Genomic DNA, 25,450 nt, shown 5'->3' on the forward strand with positions numbered 1-25,450 from the left:
TTCATCATAGCGATGTAGTATTTATTTATTTATTTATTTATTTATTTATTTATTTATTTATTTATTTATTTATTTATTAGGGAACACAAGAAAGGCGTTGGAAGACCCCAGAAGAGATGGCTTGATGAAATAAAGCTGTTGGCTGGAACACGCTGGTTCCAAGTGGCTCAAGACCAAAAACGATGGAAGCATATGGAAGAGGCCTATATCCAGCAGTGGATTGAAATAGGCTAGAAAAGAAGAAAGAATAAGAGGAAGATTAATTAATTAATTTATTTTCTGATTTATTTCAGAAATATGGTACAATTTAATAATGGAGAATTTAAATTAACTGAGCCCCACATACAAATTTGATATTCATTTTCCACGAATTAATAATACTGGTGATTAAGAGAAAGTAAAACATGCACCATTCCCATGTTCATCAGCAACATTTTGGTGGTGATTATTGTTTTATAACGCGACAATTATCTTCCCTTAATACTAACTTCGAGAAAAAGTTGGGAGAGGTCCGGTCATTCCAAGCATGGGGGGTTTCTGCTGATGAAGAAGAAGGACTATGAAAGGCGTGAAAATGTAACGGACCCCAGTTTTCCGTAAGTCTTATACCGTACGGATCGGAAGTGAGCTAGAAATACAAAGCACGGTAGAATAGAAAACAGGAAGTTAGGTTTCTGGCACAAGTAAAAGGAAAGCAATATCGGACCCACTAAGGTTCCCTGTGGACGCTAACCCACACTCCCATATTGAAGGTCCTTGGGGGAATTAGCCCCCTTGGAGCTGTCTGTTACGTTAGAAGAGAGATACCGCCGATGAATTCTAATAATAATAATAATAATAATAATAATAATAATAATAATAATAATAATAATAATAATAATAATAATAATAATAATAATAATAATGTGCTAAGTAATACGGTGGTCACAAATGTCTCACTCATTCATTACTTTCTATGGCTTGGGGAAAGGATAATGGCTTAAGAAACGACGAAAGAGAAAAACTCCACTGTGTTTTATAGGTGCTAGTATAGGGCCCCTGTCTCGGTCTGACAAATTCTTTCACTTGCCTGTGGCTGAAGTTTCGTTAATTTCATCAGTCAAATATGACCATCCTTGTTAAATTCTTGTTTCATTCTCACTCCACACTACGATATCATACATGGCCCTTCTGGCTATTCTGACAATACGTTCATTCTACTTCCCCAACTGATTATTTATAATAGGATATGAACACCACTGCTTTCACATTCGCTATCTCTATCGATCGAGTTGGCCGTGCGGCTGTGTGCTGGCATTCGGGAGATAGTGGGTTCGAACCCCACTCTCGGCAGCCCTGAGGATGGTTTTCCATTGTTTCCCATTTTCACGCCAGGCAAATGCTGGTGCTGTACCTTAATTCCCATCGTCGCCATAAGACCTATCTGTGTCGGTGCGACGTAAAACCACTAGCAAAAAAATGCTTTCTCAAGGAAACAAATATAAGTTACACAATAAGAAAAATGTGATAAATTTGAATGGGATAAAATAAAATGTATTGGATAAAATTATGTATTGTTAATTTTACAAAATCCTGCTGTTAGTTTTTTAAACCGAAATGAAAATTCTTTCCAAACAAACAAACAAACAAACAAACAAACAAACAAACAAACAAACAAACAAACAAACAAACAAACAAACAAACAAACAAACAAACAAACAAATTGTTGTAAATATTGAGTTATAATTGTTTTACTTATTTACGTATTTATATATTTGTTTATCTACTTATTTATACATCGCATGCGCCTTTCCAGGAAATGTATTGTAGTAATTAATAAAACAAACCGATTATAAGGTATTTTGTATATTTTAAATACATTCCAGAATCTAGAATTCTTCTTCATATAAAACCTAAGGGATTGGAACTTACCTTATCCCTCTCTTCGTCATCATTCTATTTCAATTCCCACGTTCCTCTAACAATGGTAAATAATTCAGTTTTCTCCTCGGTTTTATCCCATCTCTGATTAACAACTTGACAAAGAAATCAATGCAAAGAGAAATACTGAAAGTAAATATGTAAGAACTAGAGGAAGACTTATGGCATTTGAGGGTAGTAGTGAATTAGTATAAACGGGAAGAATATAGGAAACATATTTTAATTTACCTTTCAGTAGTGGGGAACGGAGAAAGCCGCCAGAAATGCTAATGAGCAACATGGTCGCCGCGCACAATATTTCCTTAACTCAAACACAACCTGGTATGCGATCATATCATATTCATAATGAAATGACCCCAGTGTCATGTAACCAAAGACCTCTAGCTTGCATTACCTTACTTTCTCTAGGCTCCTTACTTTCATTTATCCTGTTCAAACCTACCTAGCCAATTATTATTCTTTACTATTACCATATTAGGTTTATGTGCACTATTTACTAAAAATCTCCTACTTTGTCCGTCAAGAGGCCGGCTATACGAGCTAAACGTGGATTTAACACACTTAGAGTTATGGAAAGGAAATTATGGAAGAGTCTGCAACATTACAACTACTCAGTCCACCTTAAAAGAATGGGGGAGTATTAAATAATGTGGTAAAATACTAACGGATATGATAAAGAGCCAGATAAAGACGTATTTAGGAAAGTCAGATTTAAGACTTTTGGTGACACCTGTCCCTCACGCCATCATTCGTGTTCCCAAAATGCGCGCGCCTGCTCTAGGGTTATTTTTCTGATTTGCGTTGTAGAACATGAGTCCTAACATGTAAGTAAAGTGTTCGGGATCCACGTCCATACAAAATACTTTATTTTTACGCGTGAAGAATATGCCCTGAAAGTTTTGTCGTACCTCACACCCTGTATACACGAGATGAACCTCTATGAACTGCAGGGAAACAAGTAATTTCACTTTAGGGGTCATGTCCTTATTCTGACTCCCTCCCAGTATTTTCTGAGATCATCAAACAGCGCATTTTAGTGTTGTTTGGTTAGACATCCCGTCCGTCTTCTGCAGTTTGATGCCATACTAAAACCTTGGTAGCTGCTCGCCAAACGTTTGCATTTGTCTCTGTCATTAATTTCTCTGTCTTGGATATCGATTTACCTCAGATCTTCTTCGTATTCTAGAAACCAGCTCTACATCCTTGTTTTAATTTTAATGAAACTCCATCAAAGGAACGTAATCTAAAGAGAATCAATTTACTGCTCAACATCTAATTAAAGAATACTTGCTAACGATCACAAAAATAATGTTTCTAGGTTAAGTTTTCAGCGTGAGGATGTCCAGGCACAAACCTCACTACTGTTTAAACAATGCTAACCAATACTTTAGGAATATGCATGGTTTAGAGTGTGAGTTAAAAAACGTCCTTATATGTTATTCTATGCTATTTATGTTGCTGCGGCCTGATAATTCAGTCATTTTAACTACCATACTAGCAAAAACAACGGCAGAAGTAACCTTGAAGGAAGGAGTTTAAATACTATATTCCATTTCTTAGAGCAAAACTTATTTTCGGTACTGAAAATGGTGCATATATATTTGTACGTAAGACAGTAAGAAGGTGAAGAAATGTTCTTCCATATTTTACATAATAAACACGAAGACGTGGAACTGTATCACATATACCGACATCCTGTAAATTCCCTTGGAACTGCTAATGGATGTTTGCAAAATTCAAGTTAGATGGGAAGATATATGGGTCAAATTAAGTGGGGTTCCCTTGGCACAGTAGTTTCAACAGCATGCTACATTGGGCTGTCGGTCGTGATTTGCTGTGTTCGCCTCGTCGATCAGCGTGAGTGCTGGTTAAATATTTATGAGGCCACAAACAGTGGCTAGCGGAACTGTCTGACTTCAGTCCTTACCGCTTCTACCTACTAGCCGCATTAAATTTATTATATTCCAGTAGAGTTTTGATTGGGGGAGAAGCACATGTGAATTTCCATCAACTGACTACTAACAACAAAATTGCGCTTTTCTTGCTGTCTATTACTGCATGGATATTGTAAAATAAAGATACTTGTCTATCACTGGGAATGTGAGATCATACACCTTCTTATGGAGTAACCTGGTGATTGGGTCCTTTTCCAGGTACCAAGACGATCTTCTCCATCCCCCCTCGTCTACCTCACTTGATTGACTCTAATTCTTTTTCCGACCAAGACCGTAATTGAATCGAATTTCAGAAAGCAGTCAAGTGCCAAAAAATGAAAAGAATGAGTTATTGGCAGAATATGTTACTAAGAGTGTATACGCACATTTTGGTACTGAAACTAGTCAAGAAACCTCCTCCTATAACGGTCAGGTATTACACTGAATTTCGTATTTAGTTCAGAAACCGGTTAAGTGACACCGCTTGGCTGGTTTCTGCAGTAAACTGCTGGTACATTTTGTGATGTGCCGCACCTTACCGGTTGGCACTGCTGCTCTAAATATGGAATAACCAGCTGTTCGTCTGTTTTTATTGTCATTGTTGTGTTTCTAGAATCGCATGTTAGTAGTTTTGTGAACAACTGATTGAAAAAGTGTTTCTCTTGTTTTGTGCAGTGTTTGTATAATCGTAGTGATATGTCTGAAAGTTCAGGAGACGAACCTGTGTCTAAAAGGAAACAAGGAGTGGTAGACAAACAAAGTCACATGCGTAATATTATTCGGAATGCAACGGTAAAAGGAGAAGGTTATACTTCTTACTCAGGCAAGAAAGTACCTGCCCTGAGCCCTACATTACTCTTTGTTATTGTTTGTCTTATGTGCCCATCAATATCAAGAATATACATGACCTAAATGCCTTAAAACCTTACCTGATGAGGTATGAACACTTTTATGACAGCATTTTACAAAGGCCTACTACAGAGACAGAATGTGCTGTGGAGTTTGTTTGAGGATTGATTACCTCCTGTCATGATGAGCAGGCATTGCTGATATCATCCTTTTAATAATTATATTTGAATCAGCAATGTAGTCTAAACCTATTAAAATATTTTCTATTTCCACAAATATTGGTTATATGACAAAATCCTTTTAAAATTCAAGAATTATCCCATAAAAATATGTTTGCAACACTCGTTTCTTTCAGAAACCAGTCAAGTGGAATTTTTTCGATTTTTTTACAGCAAATTTAATAAACACAAAATATTTTTCCTTAGATAGAAAATATTAAAAGATATAATACTTTCAAGCCAAAATATTAAAACCCCTACCATAACATTTTATCTGATGCTAGACAGTTTTTTCATTTTCCCTAAAATGACAGACTTGGCGCTTGACTGGTTTCTGAAATAATCGATTCAATTAATCTGTAGATTCTACAGTGTTATTCTATTTCCTGCCTTGTATGGCCTTCCCATTCACCTGCAATATTCTCATTCTTTGACGGGTGGGTTGACTTGCTCAGACGATAGAGTGCTTGGCTTCTGAACCCAAGTTGACAGGTTCAGTCTAATGACACTTGAAGGTGGCCAGCCTCCTATCCGTACACTTAGTTACTTACTAACACACTCAAGCAGGAAAACATTCTGACAACTTGGCGTCTCTGAAAGCAATAAAAGTAGTCAACTCGACGACAAAATTATTATCATTATGTCTGGTGGCCATGACAGTTAAGGTGTGTAGTCTATATGGTCCTATTCCTTGCCATACGTACTTGTGTAACCTTTCTTCTACAGCAGATATTTCTAAACCATTTTCTTGAATTATTTCTCCCAGGTATTTGGATTTCTTTACTTTCTCTATTCTACTAAAATGTGCTTTTAAATCTTCTGGAGCGTTTTTTTAAATTTATAATAAATTTGTTTATTCCTACAGAGATTCTCAAACCTGTTTCGTTGGCTAGCTCTCTAAAAGAAATTGATTTGTATTTTGATACAAATGGCTCTGTTATAACATTAAAAAAATAACAAAACATTTGTGATTTGTCAAACAACAGAAGGTTAAACGTTTAGTAATTTCATTAAATTATAAAATATTTTTATGTCATCGTCTTAGCTGCGTCACTTTTCCTCCACAATGTTCCATGTGGTGTCACCAAGGACCTCGCAATATCCTCTAAGACTGTCGTTTCTGATTGTGTCGCATATGCCTTGTCTTAGTGATGACTCATCGAGAATTTCCTTTTCCTAAATTAATATTTAGATGTATTCCCCGAAACACCAGTTTTGTTGAATTTAAATTGTGACACCATAATGCGGAGAGATTAATATAAGTAACAGTTCCTCAAAATGAATAAAACAAAGCCATGTCCTTACAGGCCATCATGGAGAATTGTAAGGTAAAGGCTTACATTATTCCTAGCATCCGCACCAAGTGGCTAATCGTAATTATGACGATATTGTTAACCTTCGTTTCGTTTCAAGCGGTTAATCATTTTTTCTTGCTATTGGCTTTACGTCGCACCGACACAGATAGGTCTTATGGCGACGATGGGACAGGAAAGGGCTAGGACTGGGAAGGAAGTGGCCGTGGCCTTAACCAAGGTACAGCCCCAGCATTTGCCTGGTGTGAAAATGGGAAACCACGGAAAACCATCTTCAGGGCTGCCGACAGTGGGGTTCGAACCCACTATCTCCCGAATACTGGATACTGGCCACACTTAAGCGACTGCAGCTATCGAGCTCGGTGCGGTTAATCATTCAATATATCAAAGATGTTCGTAATTAAGATTGAGAAATGGTATTTTTCCTACTTATGGTAAGAAGTTCCCATAAGCATGAACCACTTACATTAACTTTTTTGAGATGAAAGTTTGTTGAATTTATTCTTAAATAAAACTTAAGAAATAATCATTATTACCAGCTATGATGTCCACCTGGTGACCAATATCATTAAGACGAAAATATTATATAGTCCCGCATAGCAGTTAACTGGTTCGAGTTCCTAAAATGGAAAAATATTTCGCTCTCATAATGTTGGCTGGCGTGGCAGAAGAGGCGCTGGTATGCCATTTCTAAGCACTGAATTGTGTGCCAAAAGTCTGGGATAACTTCCAAACCTCTCCAAAGTATCCATATTGAGTGAGGGCATGAGGCAGTATAATGGTGATTCGTTCGTCGGATGGAGACGTTAAGTCTTCAGCAGCCCCTCGCTGTTATTTTGCAGGAGCTGGCTATGTGCCTACACCAGGTTTCACCCTCTCCCTACCAGACTGTCATCTTCATCACACACCCAGGTACGCACGTCACCCATGGATGTCAACAAGAGAGACCAGCATCAGGCCTCTCCGGAGGTCTCACGACATCACATCACATCACATCACATCACATCACATCACATCACATCACATCACATCACATCACATCACATCACATCACATCACATCACATCACATCACATCACATCACATCATATCACATCACACCACATCACATCATATTCCATCACATCATATCACATCACACCACATCACATCATATTCCATCACATCACATCACATCACATCACATCACATCACATCACATCACATCACATCACATCGCATCATATTCCATCACATCACATCACATCACATCGCATCACATCGACTCACATCACATCACATCACATCACATCACATCACATCACATCACATCACATCACATCACATCACATCACGTCACATCACATCACATCATATCACATCACATCACATCGCCAGCTAAGTTTCTACATTCTACTACAACGATAATCAGCCCATCTCGCAAAATCATCGGTGGCGTCTTTTAAAGCAAATATATTCACTCATCTTCAGAACTTGACTCCCAGGAAATCTTGATTGCGTAGTTTGCCGTCATTATACTTAGATGAATAACTTAGTACGAAGTTGGCTTCAGGGCAGGGATGGGAAAAAGACAAGCAATCTTAGTTCTCCGAACAATATTAGAAAGGAGGTTGGAGAACAATAGGAACACCTATCTATCGTTTGTAGATACTCAAAGGCTTTCGATTACATGAGTTGGGACAAATTGTTTAAAACTCTTAAAGCTACAGGTTTGGTCTGGAAAGGCAGGAGGCTGATACTGCGACTTTATTAATGGCAGACCACGATATCGGAGGAAGTATCCAGACAGCAAAAATCAAGAAAGGTGTAAGTCAGGGATGCTCTCTCTCGCCACACGTTTTTTAATGTATTCATTGAAGAAATCATAAATAAGTTTAAGGCAAATACCAAAGGAGTAAACGTAGATGGGCACCATTTCCAATGCATTCGATTTTCAAATGACATAGCAATTACCGTCGTCATAAGACCTATCTGTGTCCGTGAGACGTAAAGCAACTTGCAAAAAAAAAAAAAAATAGACATAGCAACTGTAGCAGACTCCGAGAAATATTTTTCTAAGATGCTGAATGTATTGTCATCAGCATTGTCAGATTCACGCTTAAACATTAATGTCAAGAAGGCCAAGATATTAATTGTGAGTAAACACCATGAACGAATTCACACCAACATCAAGTTTACTGACAAGACGGTGGAACAAGTCCCCAGTTTCGCTTATCTAGGAAGCCTGATCACCAATGACAACAGGTGTAGATTAAAAGGCGAATAACACTAGCCAAGCAGGCATTCAGTAATACGAGGACTCTTTTAATCTGTGCAAATTTAGATTTTGGAATTAGGAAGAAATTTGTGATTTATTTTGTATGTAGTGTGCTGTTGTATTGCTGTGAATCTTGGAAATCAGAGATTAGGTTTGGAAACGACTTGAAGCGCTTGAGATGTGGGTCTGGAGACAAATGATAAGGATTAAATTGATTGAAAAGAGAATAAGCAAAAGCATTCCGAAAGAAATTCAAGGGAAGAGAGAACTGATTTTAAAGATACAAAGTAGACGAGATAAATTCACTGACCACATTTTGCGACACAATACTTTTCTTACTAATCTGATGGAAGGAAAAAATACGGGAAAGGAAGGCTAAGGACAATCGAGGAGAAATCCTTCTTTATGGTTCTTATTATGAAATTAAACGAGGAGCTGAGAACAGAAGAGAATGGTTGCATAGACAAGGCATTGCCTTTGGACAGTGATAATGATGGTGTATAGTGCGCATTATTTGAATAAATATTATTTTACGTTCGTTGAGAATTTTGGCACTTTCGGTTATGCAGTATTGCCATGTATACTTCATACTGTTCTAGAATGCTAATGGCGTATTCATTAGGGATGATCTGGAGAATTCCTAAACCATAGGTTACATGGTGGTTTGACGGCAATTTAATTTTTATAGACAGTCTATAAACAAGAATCACTGCAGATATCTAAGTGATATATTACAGGTCATTTCTTATCTTCTATATATACAAAATTGGCTGTTAGTATATTTGTAATTAATAGACTCAAAAACTACTGGACCGATTTCGCTGAAATTTTCACAGTTTGTTCTTATTACATCTGAGAGGGATTATGAAGTGGTTTGAACTAAATCGGATAGGTAGTCTTATTATTATGAGTACTGTTATGTAATTTTAATAAATTGCAAAGCCGCACCAAGATTGAATCGACTTGATGGACAAATTGTTGCTAGGCGACAGCAGCTTACGCTACATCCTGATAGTCCGTTAAAAAATTCTGTATATAGAAGGATTGGAACACGTCACCATGGTTTATAAAGTACCATCCCTTGCTAGGAGCTTCATGAATGACCGTGGCTGTTATTTGCAAGTAGCAATCAACATGTCGTGATCGAGACGTACTTTCAATATATAGGACCAACTTTGATAGGTCTGCCCAGTTTGTAGAATATAGCTCTCTATTAGATGTGTAAAGTATTTAAGAAACTGTGAAAGATATAGAATATCAAGAGTAGAATGACACGAGTTATTACCCACTCCTAACGAAGAGCAACTGGGGGTTCCCAACGAGCAAAGGCGAATCTATGTAATCTATCTATGGATCTATGTACATCAATGTCACTGTATTGGATATTTATGTATTGCATCTCCTAAACCAATGGAGCGATTTCAACCAAACTTGGTACACTTGTGACTTAGTATCAGAAGGCAAACTTCGTGGGGCCAAGACACCACGAGCACCCTTAAATACGAGTGAGGGGGCGAGTGGCTGATTTATAACAATAATCGATAATAGCATCGAATCCATATTCGGGGTCGCTGGGATGAATAGTGACACTCCGGATATTTGAAAGTCCGAGTTCAGCCCCCTTTGGTCTGGGGGAGGGGAAGTGAGATACAAAATAATCTAAAGTAGCGTCGAATCCACAGTTCTCGGTCGCCGTGATGAATAGTGACACTCCGGATTTTGTATCCCTTAGGAGTGGGGGTCGAGAGGGAGGTATAAAAATAATCGAAGATAGTAAGTTTAATCCATTGCTTTTGGGGTCGCTGAGTTGAACTGTGATACTCTGGATAGTTAAGTCGTACTTATGGGTGTATGTGGGTATGTTCCAGAATAGCTCACAACAAATCTTGGTACACATATGACTTACCATCTGGAAGAATAATACTATGGAGATAAAACATACCAACCCCCACTGGGGGATGGGGAATGGGAGGAGATGACATTTAAAAATAATAGAAAATAATAATAATATTGAAGTCTAATCCAATGTTTATGTGTCGCTGAGATGAATTGTAACCCTCTGAATACCGTTTAAGTCCACGTTCAGCCTCCATTGATACTGGAGGAAGAATGGGGTTTGATAGTAAATAGTCTAAAACGGCCTAGATTAGTGTTGAATCCACTTCTTTGGGAGTCACAAGACAGATTAGAGGCAGTCTCAAAGAGAGTTGAAATCGTGTAGATCATATCTATAGCGCGACTAATACATACATGTAGTTATCCCTTATTAATTTTTTGAAAGGATCAAATACTTCCCAGTCAGTTCGAGCTACGACATGGATAAAGTTTTACTTGATGATTAAATAATCGAAAACTTGAAATCGAACACATCTAAATAATTCTATAGCTTCATAATAGATGTTAAAATCAATTTTCCAAAAAGGAATTCTATAAAAATTCACTTCGCACATAACTAACTATTAATACTAATCTTAAAATTAAACATTCAAAAACCAATCGGGCAAGGCCGGGTACTACAGCTCGTACAATATAGTTTTCGAAAGTATGATTGATACCAAGGAGTATCTAGTATATGAGCTGTGCCTTTGATTGAAGCATTACATAGGAAACTCGTTTAAAGCATTGGATAAAATATGATCTCTAGTTGGGCCATCTGACCCTTTTTTTAAATGCTATTTGTTCGGGGCGTCGACCTTGCACCATGTGATATGAACCTGCGTGTAATTGGAATGGAGGAAGTGTAGAGTGTTGAATGTGAGGAAAGGAACGTTAAGGACGACACATATGCCCACTGCCTAGGCCGGGGATATTATTCATTGACAATTGAAAACCCCTGACCCAGCCGGGAATCGAACCCGCGGCCACCACGTGACAGGCGGACTCGTTGCTCCCTATACCGCGGGGCAGGGCCGCTTGATCCTAACGTTTCGCTGTTTGTATGGGAACGCAATTAACAGGTAACAAATTCAAAAATACCACCATATTAATGATAAAGTGTCCTCCTCCGTAGCGCAAGGGTTAGCGCAATTAGCTGCCAACCTCAGAGGCCCGGGTTCGATTCTCACTCCTGCCAGACATTTTTGGTAGGAGGGATGCTACATGCAGCTCAACTCCATTTGGGGTCTGCCTGAAAAGAGCTGAACTATCTCGGGGCGACGACACGATTTTACTGACTTTACTTAATGCTTAAGTTGTTCGTAATGATCTGCGTGCCATATGGTCCTGAATGGGCGGTATCATTTCTTTCTATCGAATTTAACAATGTGGGGAAGTGGCCAGTAGCGTGGTAAAGGGTTACATTTCTATTTACTTTAAATCATGCTCAGGAATTTGATGAATAGAACGAAGAGGAATGAAAAGAAATGCGTAAAATCTAAAGACGACGTTGATGGAAGTGAGTACCATTCAAGGATCAAATTTCCTTATAAATTAAATGTCAGAATAATGAAGACTCTCAAGATAATTTCCTCTGTGCGTGTTTTGCGCAATCAATTCGCAATTTGTTGTGTGGAAAGCAGCATTCTGCAAAAAGAGAAAATAAATTATTTGAGCAGCAGTAGAATAAACCCGCCTCTGTGGTGTAGTGGTTAGTGTGAGTAGCTGCCACCCGCGGAGGCCCGGGTTCGATTCCCGGCTCTGCCACGAAATTTTGAAAGTGGTACGAGGGGTGGAACTGGGTCCACTCAGCCTCTGGAGGTCAACTGAGTAGAGGGGGAGATCGATTCCCACCTCAGCCATCCTGGAAGTGGTTTTCCGTGGTTTCCCACTTCTCCTCCAGGCAAATGCCGCGATGGTACCTAACTTAAGGCCACGGCCGCTTCTTTCCCTCTTCCTTATCTATCCCTCCTAATCTTCCCATCCCCCACCAAGGCCCCTGTTCAGAATAGCAGGTGAGGCCGCTTGGGTGAGGTACTGGTCATTCTCCCCAGTTGTATCCCACGATGCAAAGTCTCACACTCCAGGATACTGCTCTTGAGGCGGTGGAGGTGGGATCCCTCTCTAAGGGAAAAGCCAACCATGGAGGGTAAACAGATTATGAAGAAGAAGTAGAATAAATATTTGTTAAACATAACACAGAAAATATATTTAAAATGTATATTCTTACTCGTTTCAGAATTGTATTATTGAACATCCACAGCTTGTTTTCAGTCATTCGACCGGGTTAGGAATGGAATGAATGAGGACCCCATCTAGTGGCGAGGACAGAAATCGTGTCGGCTGCCGAAGCCTGTCGCACTCCTCTGGGGCAATGACTAATGAATGACAGATTAAATGAAATGATATGGGAGAGTTTTGCTGGTATGAATTATGACAGGAAAAACAGGAGTACACGGAGAAAAACCTGTCCCGCCTCCGCTTTGTCCAGCAGAAATCTCACATGGAGTGACCGGGACTTGAACCACGGAACCCAGCGGTGAGAGCCCGGCGCGTTGCCGCCTGAGCCACGGAGGCTCCAATTGTATTATTATTATTATTATTATTATTATTATTATTATTATTATTATTATTATTATTATTATTATACTGTAATGCAATTGTACACCTTCCTAAATTCTCAGAACGTGACACTATTCTTATACAATACGTAACGTCTTTTGACGCAACAGATTGTACCAGTGACGGCGAATTGTGCATAAAAATATTGCCTTTTCATTAGATTTTGTACATAATCACACCGACTATTACAAAGGCCACGTAGGTATTGTTAGTTTTTCCAGCTTTCTACGTAATTTCAGCCCTCTGAGACCTTTAGTACGCACTAAAGCACTATTCTAAAACTGTTTCTTTTTTGTGAAATGCCCAAGTACTGGTTCTTAACAAAGGCCATGGCCGAAGGTGGAGGTCAGTGCTGTGTGCGTGGAAGCAGAGCACGATGGTGCAGCAGCTGAGAACATCTGGTGTAGGCCGCGGAGTATTCCATCTGTCATGAAATATTGTATACCGTACGAGGGAGGCCATTGATTTGAATGTTATTACTGCCAGGGCCGACTTGATGCATCGTCAGTCTAGTAGGCAGTGGTATCACACTACGTATCTCAAACTACCGAGCTCGATAGCTGCAGTCGCTTAAGTGCGGCCAGTATCCAGTAATCGGGAGATAGTGGGTTCGAGCCCCACTGTCGGCAGACCTAAAGATGGTTTTCCGTGGTTTCCCATTTTCACACCAGGCAAATGCCGGGGCTGTACCTTAATTAAGGCCACGGCCGCTTCCTTCCACGGTTACGTCTCAAAACTCACGAGTTTCAAAACTCACGGGCTAAAATTAGTTACAAATAGTACCAAAACTCACGACTACAAACTAGTTGCTAAAGTAAACATTCTAATGAGTCTCAAAATTCACGACTCCGGACAGCGGGTGCTTGCGATGACCGCAGGAAGGACGAGGTGCGCGGTGACTCACGCTTCCCAGGGCAGGGGATACTGTGGACGTTCTTCTGCCACCCCAACCCACAGGGGAAAAATAATGGCTGGTGAATGAAAGAGACCGAGGTATATTATTATTATTATTATTATTATTATTATTATTATTATTATTATTATTATTATTATTATTATTATTATTATTATTATTATTATTATTATTATTATTATTATTATTAAAATATTTTGCTGTTGTCTTAAAGCTAATATAATGCACTTGTTTACCTTTCACATAAATTTATAATAATGACGTGTGGCCTCCAGGGAGGTCTGGTGCAGGTCTTTGGAGTTGACGCCGTATAGGTGACCTGTACGTCTGTGAGGATGAGGCCGTTCCCAAGATGAAGGCTAATGCTGAAGACGGCACGAATACCTAGTCCCCGAGCCATGGGAATTAACTAATGAAAGTTAAAATCTCCGACCCAACCGGAAATTGAACCCGGGACCCCCTGGACCCCTTGGACCAAAGGCCAGCATGCTAACAATTTATGCATGCAGACGACGACATAAAATCAAAGTAGGTATAATGCCCATTGCTATTTAAAAGAAACTGTCAGTTGGTAGTACTGGGAATACTTGAATACGGAATTTTATTTAGAGATATTAAAGGTCAAAACAGTTAATTCACTCATTTAGTTTCAACACTTGCAGATTCATTCGGGAAAAAGGCGTATTTCTATTGTTAGTAAGAGTTCATTTATTCGCTTATTTCAGTAGATTGTCTACCCGACATACGTAAATCGAAAAAAAAATTATTCATTACGCATTCGATTATCCTGTGCGATATAACTGAATGATATTTGAAACTTATTCGATTATTTAAACAATCGGATGGAAGTTATTCGATTATTAAAAGTATTCCATTATCCCATGACTAATAGGGTGAACATTTATCCATTCAAAGAAGAACTGGCCCTGTTCGTGAGTTTTGAGACTGGTCCAGGTAGAGAAACCTGTTCTTACTAATCCTCTTCCTGGAATACGTGAGTTTTGGGACTCGTGAGTTTTGAGACTCGTGAGTTTTGAGACTACACGCCTTCCACTTCCTAGGCGTTTCCTCTCCCATCGTCGCCATAAGACATATCTGTGTCGGTGCGACGTAAAACAAAATAGCAAAAAAAAAAAACGTATTCAAACTAGTGCCTTCTACTTCAATTTATTCTATTTATACTAATCTACAGCCCATGCACGTAAAGGTCACTGGTGCTAGGTTTGTGACTTACTTCCGTTGCACATTCCTTCGCGTCACATCGTGCAAGTTTTGGGATAACCAGCAGTCCTAGGACATACTCATGTCAAAAGCTAGTCATTTGAAATCCAATCCATCTGACGCAATTACTTTACGTAACGCGATAAGTGGTAAAGAAGTTTCACATTTGATTACAAAGTACAGGGTGTTCAGAAAAAAACGTGAACCGAGTATATGGGCGTTAGAGCATTGGTTATACTAATATGTAATCTGAAAAAAAAAAACGTACGTCGATATCTCGTACCGTTGTGATTTCATTAGCTGCTGAAGTTAGCTAATCAGAGCGGTTCGCGGGTGAATTCAAACGGGCTTTACAAGGCGGTGTTGCTAGGGCTTGGTCGGGCTTGAGTGTCATGCCAAGAAATGAGCATATATATATAGGGAGGTCCTTGTTCAAGTCCCTCCCCTGGATAAGTTTATTTCTTCTATTGGTGCTCTCAAGCCGTCATAAGCCACGTGTAAACATAGCAACGCCGCCTCGCAAGGCCCATCTGAAATCACCCGTGAAGCTACCTGAATGGACACGGCGTGAGATATCGTTGTATTTTTTTCAAATTACTGATCAGTATGACCACGGCCGACTGGATCCCTCGTTGCGCTCCGTATACCGGCCTTGACAATCGCTTGTGAAGCCCAGCATAAAGCTGTAATTGGAAAGTTTCACCGTAATGCCGCTGGAGCGCTGGCCTACTACCCATTGACAAGAAGCTGTATACCGCAAATTGCCGCATTTCCAGTTTTATTTATATGGTTTTTCTGTCGTAAATGTTGACAATGTGTTCGCAATGAGGTGCTTGTTGGCTTAATATTGAGATCCGATAGTTATGCGCTAGTGAGTTTATTTTTTATTGTGTAGTGTGGTGATTATATTTTTCAAATTGTGTTTACAAATCTTGGAATTTGTGACACTCTTGTGCACCATTTCGTACTTCGAGCAGAAATTTTACGGAAACAAGAACAAAGTGATTTCTCGCTGTAACTTCGTCCTGAACAAGGATTTTAATTTATGCGCTAATTCGTTTTTTAATGGTGCGGTGATTTGCCTTTCTTTAACTGTGTTATGAAATATTCGAATATATATTTCTGTGTGCCTTTTTTGTATTCCGAACAGGAAAAAAAAGGTACACTATCATTTCACGAATTCTCTGTAGACCAGTACAAAACTACGGAGTGGCTAAAAGCAGGTAGCACTCTCACCTTAGTTTTCCGTTTCTATTTCGGGTATTTACCTTCTTTCTTTCTTTCTTTCTTTCGTTCTTTCTTCCTTTCTTTCTTTCTTTCTCTGTTTACCCGTCCAGGGTTGGCTTTTCTCTCGGACTCAGTGAGGGATCCTATCTCCACCACCTCAAGGGCAGTGTTCTGACTGCGGGTCGGGGGATACAACTGGAAAGGATGACCAGTACCTCGCCCAGGCGGCCGCATCTTCTATGCCGAACAGGGGCCTTGTGTTGGGGATGGGAAGATTGGAAGGCATAGACAAGGAAGAGGGAAGGAAGCAGCCGTGGCCTTAAGTTAGTTACCATCCCGGCATTTGCTTGGAGGAGAAGTGGGAAACTATGGAAAAACCACTTCGAGGATGTCTCAGGTGGGAATCGATACACCCCTCTACTACACCCCTCTACGCAGTTTACCTCCCAAGGCTGAGTGGACCCGGTTCCAGCCTTCGTACCACTTTTGAAATTTCGTGGGAGGGCCAGGAATCGAACCCGGGCCTCCGGGAGTGGCAGCTAATCACGCTAATCAGGTATTTTTACCAATTCATTTTCTTTCATAGAATAATCCTTTAGGCGGTGTCGTATTTGCCATATGACAGCAACACAACACATTTTTATCCAAGCTAATCTGAACTTTAACATTTAAACATTTACAAGTAAGAATCACAACTGCTATGATGGTAAGGCCAACGTATGAAGTGTTGTTACCTGAGCAATGGGGCCGTTGACCTATATCATCATCATCATCGAGCAGAGAACAGTTTACAATTTATTTACTAAGAACTTTTCTCTCACTGAATTTTTATTTAAAATTATTCTTCTTCTTCTTTCGCTATTTGTTTTACGTCGCCCGAAACAGATAGGTCTTATGACGCTGGTGGAATAAGGAAGGGCTAGCAGTGGGAAGGAACCGGCCGTGGCCTTAATTAAGGTACAGCCTGATGTGAAAATGGGAAACCACGGAAAACCATCTCCAGGGCTGCCGACAGTGGGGTTCGAACCAACTATCTCCCGGATGCAAGGTCACAGCTGCACGCCGCGCGACCAACTTGTTCCACCCTACTGCATTTCAAGTAAAAATAATTGTCTGAATTTAGCACGGCCAATTTGCCCGGTATTTAATATTCTAGTGAAAGGTATGAATGAAATGTAATCTGAAACTCTATATATATATATATATATATATATATATATATTGAAATTAAAATTTAAACATGTTTGAGTCAAAACGTTTATGTTATGCATACAACGAATACGGAAAAAGTAAGACTTTTATGTTTTGTCCAGCCCCCTTCCTCAGAGCAGCGCTTGAAGAATTTTAAAACTCTAATTGAACAATGACTCTTAATCTCAATATTAACATCAGAAGACAAAAGCATTGTGGTAAGTTCTGCTATGTATCTAAATGCCATGATAATAAAAACGATTACTATTATTCCTCACAATTAAGGGACGTCAGTTGGACCACTCCATCCTACGCAGTTTCATTTCACGATGTTATTTTGGCACATATCAATGAAAGTAGCCTTTAGGATTAATCATTTTAACAATATTAGTCAATGTAACATACTATTTTATTCCCTAAATTAAGATACTTCGGCAATCAGAGTCAATATCAGAACGTCAGCTGAACTAAGCTACCTCCCCGCAGTTTCATTTCACGACATCATTTTGGCAAATATCAACGAAAGTAACCTTTAGGATGAAACATTTTAACGGTATTAACCTATGTAACATTCTCCATAACTCTAAATTACGATAAATCTACAATCAAAGTGAAAATATTTTCCATAAAGAAGTATGCATTTCTACCGCAAATAGGTCGGCCGCCAGCGCCACGTGTCGAGCTGTGTAACTACTCCGATTACAGTGCGTGGACCCGATTGTCAAGGCCGGTAAGGAGCTAGCTAGAGCGACGCATCAAGTCGGCCGTGGTATGACCAACGCTGTAACGTTCACGTTTTTATGACCACCCTGTATATGTGTAAGACGTCCATTCTCTTCATTTATCCAGTTTTAGGAACAATAAGTGAGCAGATATATTATGGACTTATGCCGTGTCAAGGAATCAAGATGACAAAGAGCATTGTATGTATGTATGCTCAGCCCTCAGCCCTAAGGCTGGTTGGATCCTCACCAGCTCCGCCATCAGATCGCCTAGGCATCACTGAAGAGGCTTACTAGGGAAATGAGGGGTGAGGTAGTTTCCTGTTGCTTTCCTCACCGAGTCAGAAGTTGCTATTACATGTCAGTCTGCCAAGCCCATTGAAATCCATACACCAAGGAACATTTTCACACCATTCCTAGCAGGGACTGGCTGCATAAGGAATGGCATTACTAGCATCGCTCATACCTCAGTCACTTCCATATTGTCAAAGCCAAGGATAAGACGGAGACCAATCAATGCTTATACCAGAAGACATAGTGCACTGTAAACACTAGGTCCAGAGTGCATTACAGAATTATAACTGGATGTAAATGAGGAAGTCCTTGGGAACAGTCGAGATATTTTTCTGAAGACGCAGAGCAAAGTTCTCTGATAAAAATAAAGAGTTTCACCTTGTCTTCTTCACACGGCATAAGCATAAGAGCCCATATCATGTCTACAAGTACGGGCCGTGAGAGCATCAATGTTAACAACAAGTGAGCATATCGTTACAGCAGAAGGACATGATTATAATAATTTCGTGTGGCTATTTCTAGCCGAGTGCAGGCCTTGTAAGGCAGACCCTCCGATGAGGGTGGGTGGCATCTGCCATGTGTAGGTAACTGCGTGTTATTGTGGTGGAGGATAGTGTTATGTGTGGTGTGTGAGTTGCAGGGATGTTGGGGACAGCACAAAAACCCAGCCCCCGGGCCATTGGAATTAACCAATTTAGGTTAAAATCCCCGACCCGGCCGGGAATCGAACCCAGGACCCTCTGAATCGAAGGCCAGTACGTTGACCACTCAGCCAACGAGTCAGACGCAGAAGGACATGACAATATTGCATGGAATATTTGTATAATGTCTGTGGCTGCTTAGTAAACCAATCTTTTTGTTTGCGCTTTAGCAAATCGGTAAATAATTTGTCGTTACTGCATACTATGGTTTTATACAAATGAAAATAAATAGTAATTTCTCTTTTAATTAAATGGAACAATGAAGTTATACAAGTGAACAATATTTGTGAGTTACGTTGTCAACACAGAACGAAATTGGTTTTCAGAGAGTAAATGAAGATATCGAAGCGAATTGTGGAAAACATAACATACAAAATAGGGGTAGGCTCGTTACTTTATTCTCATCAATTAAAAATACATGATATTTATTTTACACATGTAACAAACAACAGAGTAACAACGAGTGCATTGCGGAATTATAACTAGATGGAAATAATACCAGACAAAAAGTGAACGCTTCCTAACACCACCATCTATATCAAAATGAATAGTCTATTATCTTAATTCCTTCGACCTCCGTGGCTCAGGCGGCAGCGCGCTGGCCTCTAACCGCTGGAATCCGTGGTTCAAATCCCGGTCACTCCATGTGAGATTTGTGCTGGACAAAGCGGAGGCGGTATAAGTTTTTCTCCGGGTACTCCGATTTTCCCCACCATATTTCGTTCCAGCAACACTTTCCAATATCACTTCATTTCATCCGTCATTCATTAATCATTGCCTCAGAGGAGTGTGACAGGCTTCGGTAGCCGGCACAATTCCTATCCTCACCGGAGATAAAGTTCATTGGCACTGCCGGTGGCTCCAAGTAGCCTACGCAGTGGCCTCCACGGTATGCACTAGCCAGCGTATTGGTAGGTGTGCTAGGTACCAACTGAAGAGCCCACCCTTGCACACGAGGGCGAAACGCTGGCAACCAAGAATGAGTTAGCTGGAAAATTTATAATGTCCAATAACGGACCATTTATATTGGTATTATCCTATCGTCGCCATAAGAACTATCTGTGTCGGTGCGACGTAAAACAAATTCTAAGAAAGATATATATTACTAATACTACCAACCCCCACGACACTACAGCCCTTGAATGGCCTTGGCGCATCAAGCGACCGTTGGAAGGCCTTCAGATTACGAGGTGTCGTGTAGTCAGCGTGACGAATCCTCCCGGTCGTTAATCTTGGCTTTCTAGACCGGGTAACTAATACTACAACAAACTAAATTTATTCTGTCCTAGACATTAACAACGCTATATTGTCTAGGGCAAATATTCCTTCCCCTTCCTTAGATTATTTAATGCTTACATTTGTGTCACATGTCTTAAGAAGTATCCTACCATTAACTCACAATTAACGGCTATATATAGAATAGAATACAAGAATTTATATATATTACTACATTTGATATTATAATATCGGGAAATATAACCCATAACGGATTTCATAAGAAAGAAGAGATTAGCATTCTTTGGTCATCTGTTGAGAACACCTCAAGACACGCAGAATTTTGGAAAAGCTTTCGAAACAAAAGCAACAACCTCTCTGGATAAAAGAAATAAAAGAAGTCATGAAATAATTAGACATAACACTGGAGGATTTAAAATAATAAATCAAACAAAGTAAATAAATTTGAAGAATAGTAAAGTTAGATTCCTAACAAAATGTGATAAGAGAGAAACAACTAAAAGGGCAGTTTGAGACAACGAAGATCAGGTAGAATGAAGAAATACTCGAAGAACAGGAAAGAAAAAAACCATAAAACATCATAGAAGACAGGACAGAAATTGACTACAGTGGTCTAATGCGGCCTTGAAAGCACAATAATAATAATAATAATAATAATAATAATAATAATAATAATAATAATAATAATAATAATAATAATAATAATAATAATAAGAGCCTCCGTGGCTCAGACGGCAGCACGTCGGCCTCTCACCGCTGGATACCGTGGTTCAAATCCCGGTCACTCTAAGTGAGATTTGTGCTGGACAAAGCGGAGGCGGGACAGGTTTTTCTCCGGATACTCCGGTTTTCCCTGTAATCTTTCATTCCAGCAACACTCTCCATTATCATTTCATAGCATTTATCACTCATTAATAAATCACCTTGGGAGTGGCGACCCCATTGTAATAACAACCTATATACGCTTCATTCATTACATCCCTGACCCGGTCAATGACTGGAAAATAGTTTGTAGGTTTACAAATAATAATAATAATAATAATAATAATAATAATAATAATAATAATAATAATAATAATAATAATAATAAAAACCCTAGTAATTATATTCATTATTCTAGGACAACCAGGCCTCGTATCCATCATATTCTTATTACCGAAGGAATAAACTATAACTCCCACATTCTAGAGGAAAATAATTAGGGATGTAATGATAAAACACAAATTACAAAATATCCGATGATAGTGAACACAAAACGCACTGCCTAGCTAAGCAAATGAAGTATCCAGAAGAAATAACCGGATGTCAATGTAACTTCGTACACTAAAATACCACCGACGGGTATGCAAATGATTACAGTTACAATTCTCCATGGCATGTAGGCTATAACGGCCACCAGGATGCACTAGTGTTGTTCGTGTTTAGTGTTGGTATGGTATACAACTGCCTGCTGTCATTTTTTGATGGATACAGTACTTTTGCATCCATCTCTTGGCACAAGCCAGAGTAAAGTGTAGCTTCCACCGAAGTCCCAGTCAACATCCATGGCTGTGACAATATGGAAGTTGCTGGGGTATGGGTAGTGCTGAGTAATGACATTCAGAGCATGACCAGTGCATCTGAGTGTTATGAAAGGTGCTGCTCATAGTGTCAGTTGTGCTGCAATAGTACTTTCTGACCCAGTGATGAAAGCAATGGCAAACTACGTCACTCCTCATGTTGCCTAGTACGCCTCATTTTGGTGCTGCCGTTGGTTTTTGGGGTTTCCTCATAACCACATAACCTTTGGTGGTGCTATTTGAGGATCCAACCAGCCTCTGGGCTGACGACCTAACAGACAACAGACAGACATGGTATACAAGGGGTGTGGCGTCGCATAGTGTTCGGAGATGAATCGCGGTTCTGCACTCTCCCGGACGACCATCGTCAGCGAGTACGGCGGCGACCTGGGGAGAGCTCCCATTCTTCCAGTGTTTTCGAGAAGCACAGCGACGTTACTCCTGGCGTCATGGTGTGGGAAGCCATTGAGTATGACTTAAGGACGCGGCTGGTAGTGATTCAGCGAACTCTGACGGCACATCCTGCGTCATCATGTGTTACCTCTCATGCTGCAGCATCGTGGTGCCATTCTTCAACAGGACAATGCTCGTCCACACTCAGCACGTGTCTCTATGAACTGACTGCTTGATGTTGACAGATCTGATAGAGCATGTGTGGGACCAGCTCGAACGTCCACTCCGTCCCGTATCCAGGATATCAAGACCAGTTACAACAGTTGTGGCCAGCTTGTCTCAGGAGTGGATAAAACGGCTTTATGACAACCTTCTCAACTTCATACCGATAAGTGACCTTCTACTGCCAAGTTCTTTGTAAATTTGACTCAATTTTGTAATAATTGAAACAACATCACATACCCTCTGGACACGTGAAGTTTCATGTCGTTTTCTCTTCTCCTTCCCGGTGCAGTAAGGCAGTGTAGTTATTACTCGACTCCAAAGTAATTTATAATATTAACATCACAATGTTCATTCATTTCATTAAGAATTCATATATAATGATCTCTTATATGCGATGATATTCCATTTTTTGTCATAGATCTTCTAAATAATCGTATGTTAGATTTTTACATGAGATTTATTTCGATTTTATATTTAAGCATCCTTATTTTTTTCAAATCTCCATTTCTCTATTCGATAAATCCACACTCGATCATGTTTAATTTTTAGTGTTATTGTTCTGATTCCACAATAACTATTTTTTTTAAAATGAAAGTCAAAAATATACATACAGGATTGCCGACAGACCTAAAGCAGATAAAAATCTCAAAAAAAAATGACTAAAACGTTGAACATAAAGACAGCGGATCCCGTGAAATGTTACCTAATTCAGCACATCACGTGGCCTATGTTAGACTTCTGGTCGCCGAATGCAGAATGTTACAGTCTCACAATCAGAGAATCTGGAGCGTGATGATTGTTGTCCTCTCAGGACAGCAGGTCAACGCGGTGAATTGCAGGATTGCTGTGGCTATCGACTTGGGCTGGGAAGACTTGGGAGAAAGGAGACGAGCTGCTCGACTAAGTAGTATGTTCCGAGCTGTCAGTGGAGAGATGGCGTGGGAGGACATCAGTAGACGAATAAGTTTGGATGGTATCTTTAAAAGTAGTAAAGATCCAAATATGAAGGTAAAGTTGGAATTCAAGAGGACAAATTGGGGCAAACATTCGTTTATAGGAAGGGGAGTTAGGGATTGGAATAACTTACCAAGGGAGATGTTCAATAAATTTCCAATTTCTTTGCAATCATTTAAGAAAAGGCTAGGAAAACAACAGATAGGGAATCTGCCACCTGGGCGACTGCCCTAAATGCAGATCAGTAGTGATTGATTGATTGATTGATTGATTGATTGATTGATTGATTGATTGATTGATTGATTGATTGATTGATTGATTGATTGATTGATTGATTGATTGATTGATTGATTGATTGATTGATTGATTGATTTCCCTATTAAAAGTGACGCACTGCATGGGGTGAAGTGCAACTTGATCCATAAACTCTTGGGAATGTCATAATTATCATAATCTATTACAGGGCCTGTCAAACTTCCAAACTCTCACGCTTGCAAACTGAGGCGCAGAATTCCTATGCACAGTGCATCGGTCCCACTCGGCTAGGCTCTGACCAACACTTCGTCTCTGGGCTACTCGGCTAAGCTCGGCTCAACTCGGCTCTGATTTGGAGCGCTACGGAGCAAGTGAGGAAGAGGGAGACAGGCGGTGCGAGCGAGACAGGCGTGGGGAAAGAGAGACAGCTCTATTGTTCCACATCGAGGAGTGGGGGGTCTGCACTCTGGTCAACCAAGCGAAGTCGTCATTTGCACCGTGCACAGTGCATGCACCCTGAGAGGCGATGGTCTACGTATTTAGTGGCCGACCAGCATTGAACTGGAGCTGCACACGACTGTGTGCTGGTGCATATATGGGACTATAATAACAATTACAGTCATCGGAAGGGCTATGCCATCATGAGTTCAGACTTCAACCACGAACGAGCAGGTAAATAAAGTTCCAGACTAAGTTGCACCAAGATACTATACACTGCAACTCTCTTGCTGCAGGCAGGGCATCGAATACATCTACCGTATCCCGGCTTGTTGCAAAAGGCAGCTAAAAGAAGAAGACTCCTGACAGAATTGCGGATTGGTAAGCAAGGGGATCTTAGCCGAGCCCGGCATGATATAATTGCAAGGTTCTGCATATTTACTAGGTGGCTTGGGAAATATTTCCACTAAGACTGACGCAGCATTGACCTTTGTTAATGAACATCACAGAATATGCTCGGAATGGAAGAAATGAACAAACTGAGGATCCAAAAGTCCCGACTCCACTTCACACAGGAGCCACCGGCAGAACTAAACAGGCGAAGGTTCGCCTGGACGCTTTAAGGCACATGCAGCAGTAAATTTGTAAGGATACAGATACAGGTCTTTTTGTTAATCTTCAGACACGACAATCTTCTAATTCCCATTTGCACACATAAACAGCGTTGAAATTTCGTGGGACTTCGTTCCAGGCTTTCCTTCACTCTAGCAATGTTTTCTGGTGTCCGAACTCTTTTCAGATATTTAGAGTTTTTATTAGCTACAGAGTACGTTTCACGTCATTTTGCAACTATGTTTTGCAGTAGAGACTTTGCTGGAGATTTTTCCAAAACACGTCCAGTATTAAAATCATGAGCAAACAGTTCCACAGTGGTTTTCCAAGAATCGTGCTTCGCATAACACTCGACAATGACCAGACGCTGTTTTATCGTGCACATCACTTTGTGTTGCATTCGACTGGTCACTAAACAAGTCTGCTCCTCTCACTCGGTCACACGTGCTCGGGAAATGCGGCAGATGAGCACTCATAGACTTGTGACAGCAATCGATTGGTGCATAGAAATCTCGGTTTCC

The sequence above is a fragment of the Anabrus simplex genome, chromosome 7 (genome assembly GCF_040414725.1).
Source record: "Anabrus simplex isolate iqAnaSimp1 chromosome 7, ASM4041472v1, whole genome shotgun sequence".
Lineage (NCBI taxonomy): Eukaryota > Metazoa > Arthropoda > Insecta > Orthoptera > Tettigoniidae > Anabrus > Anabrus simplex.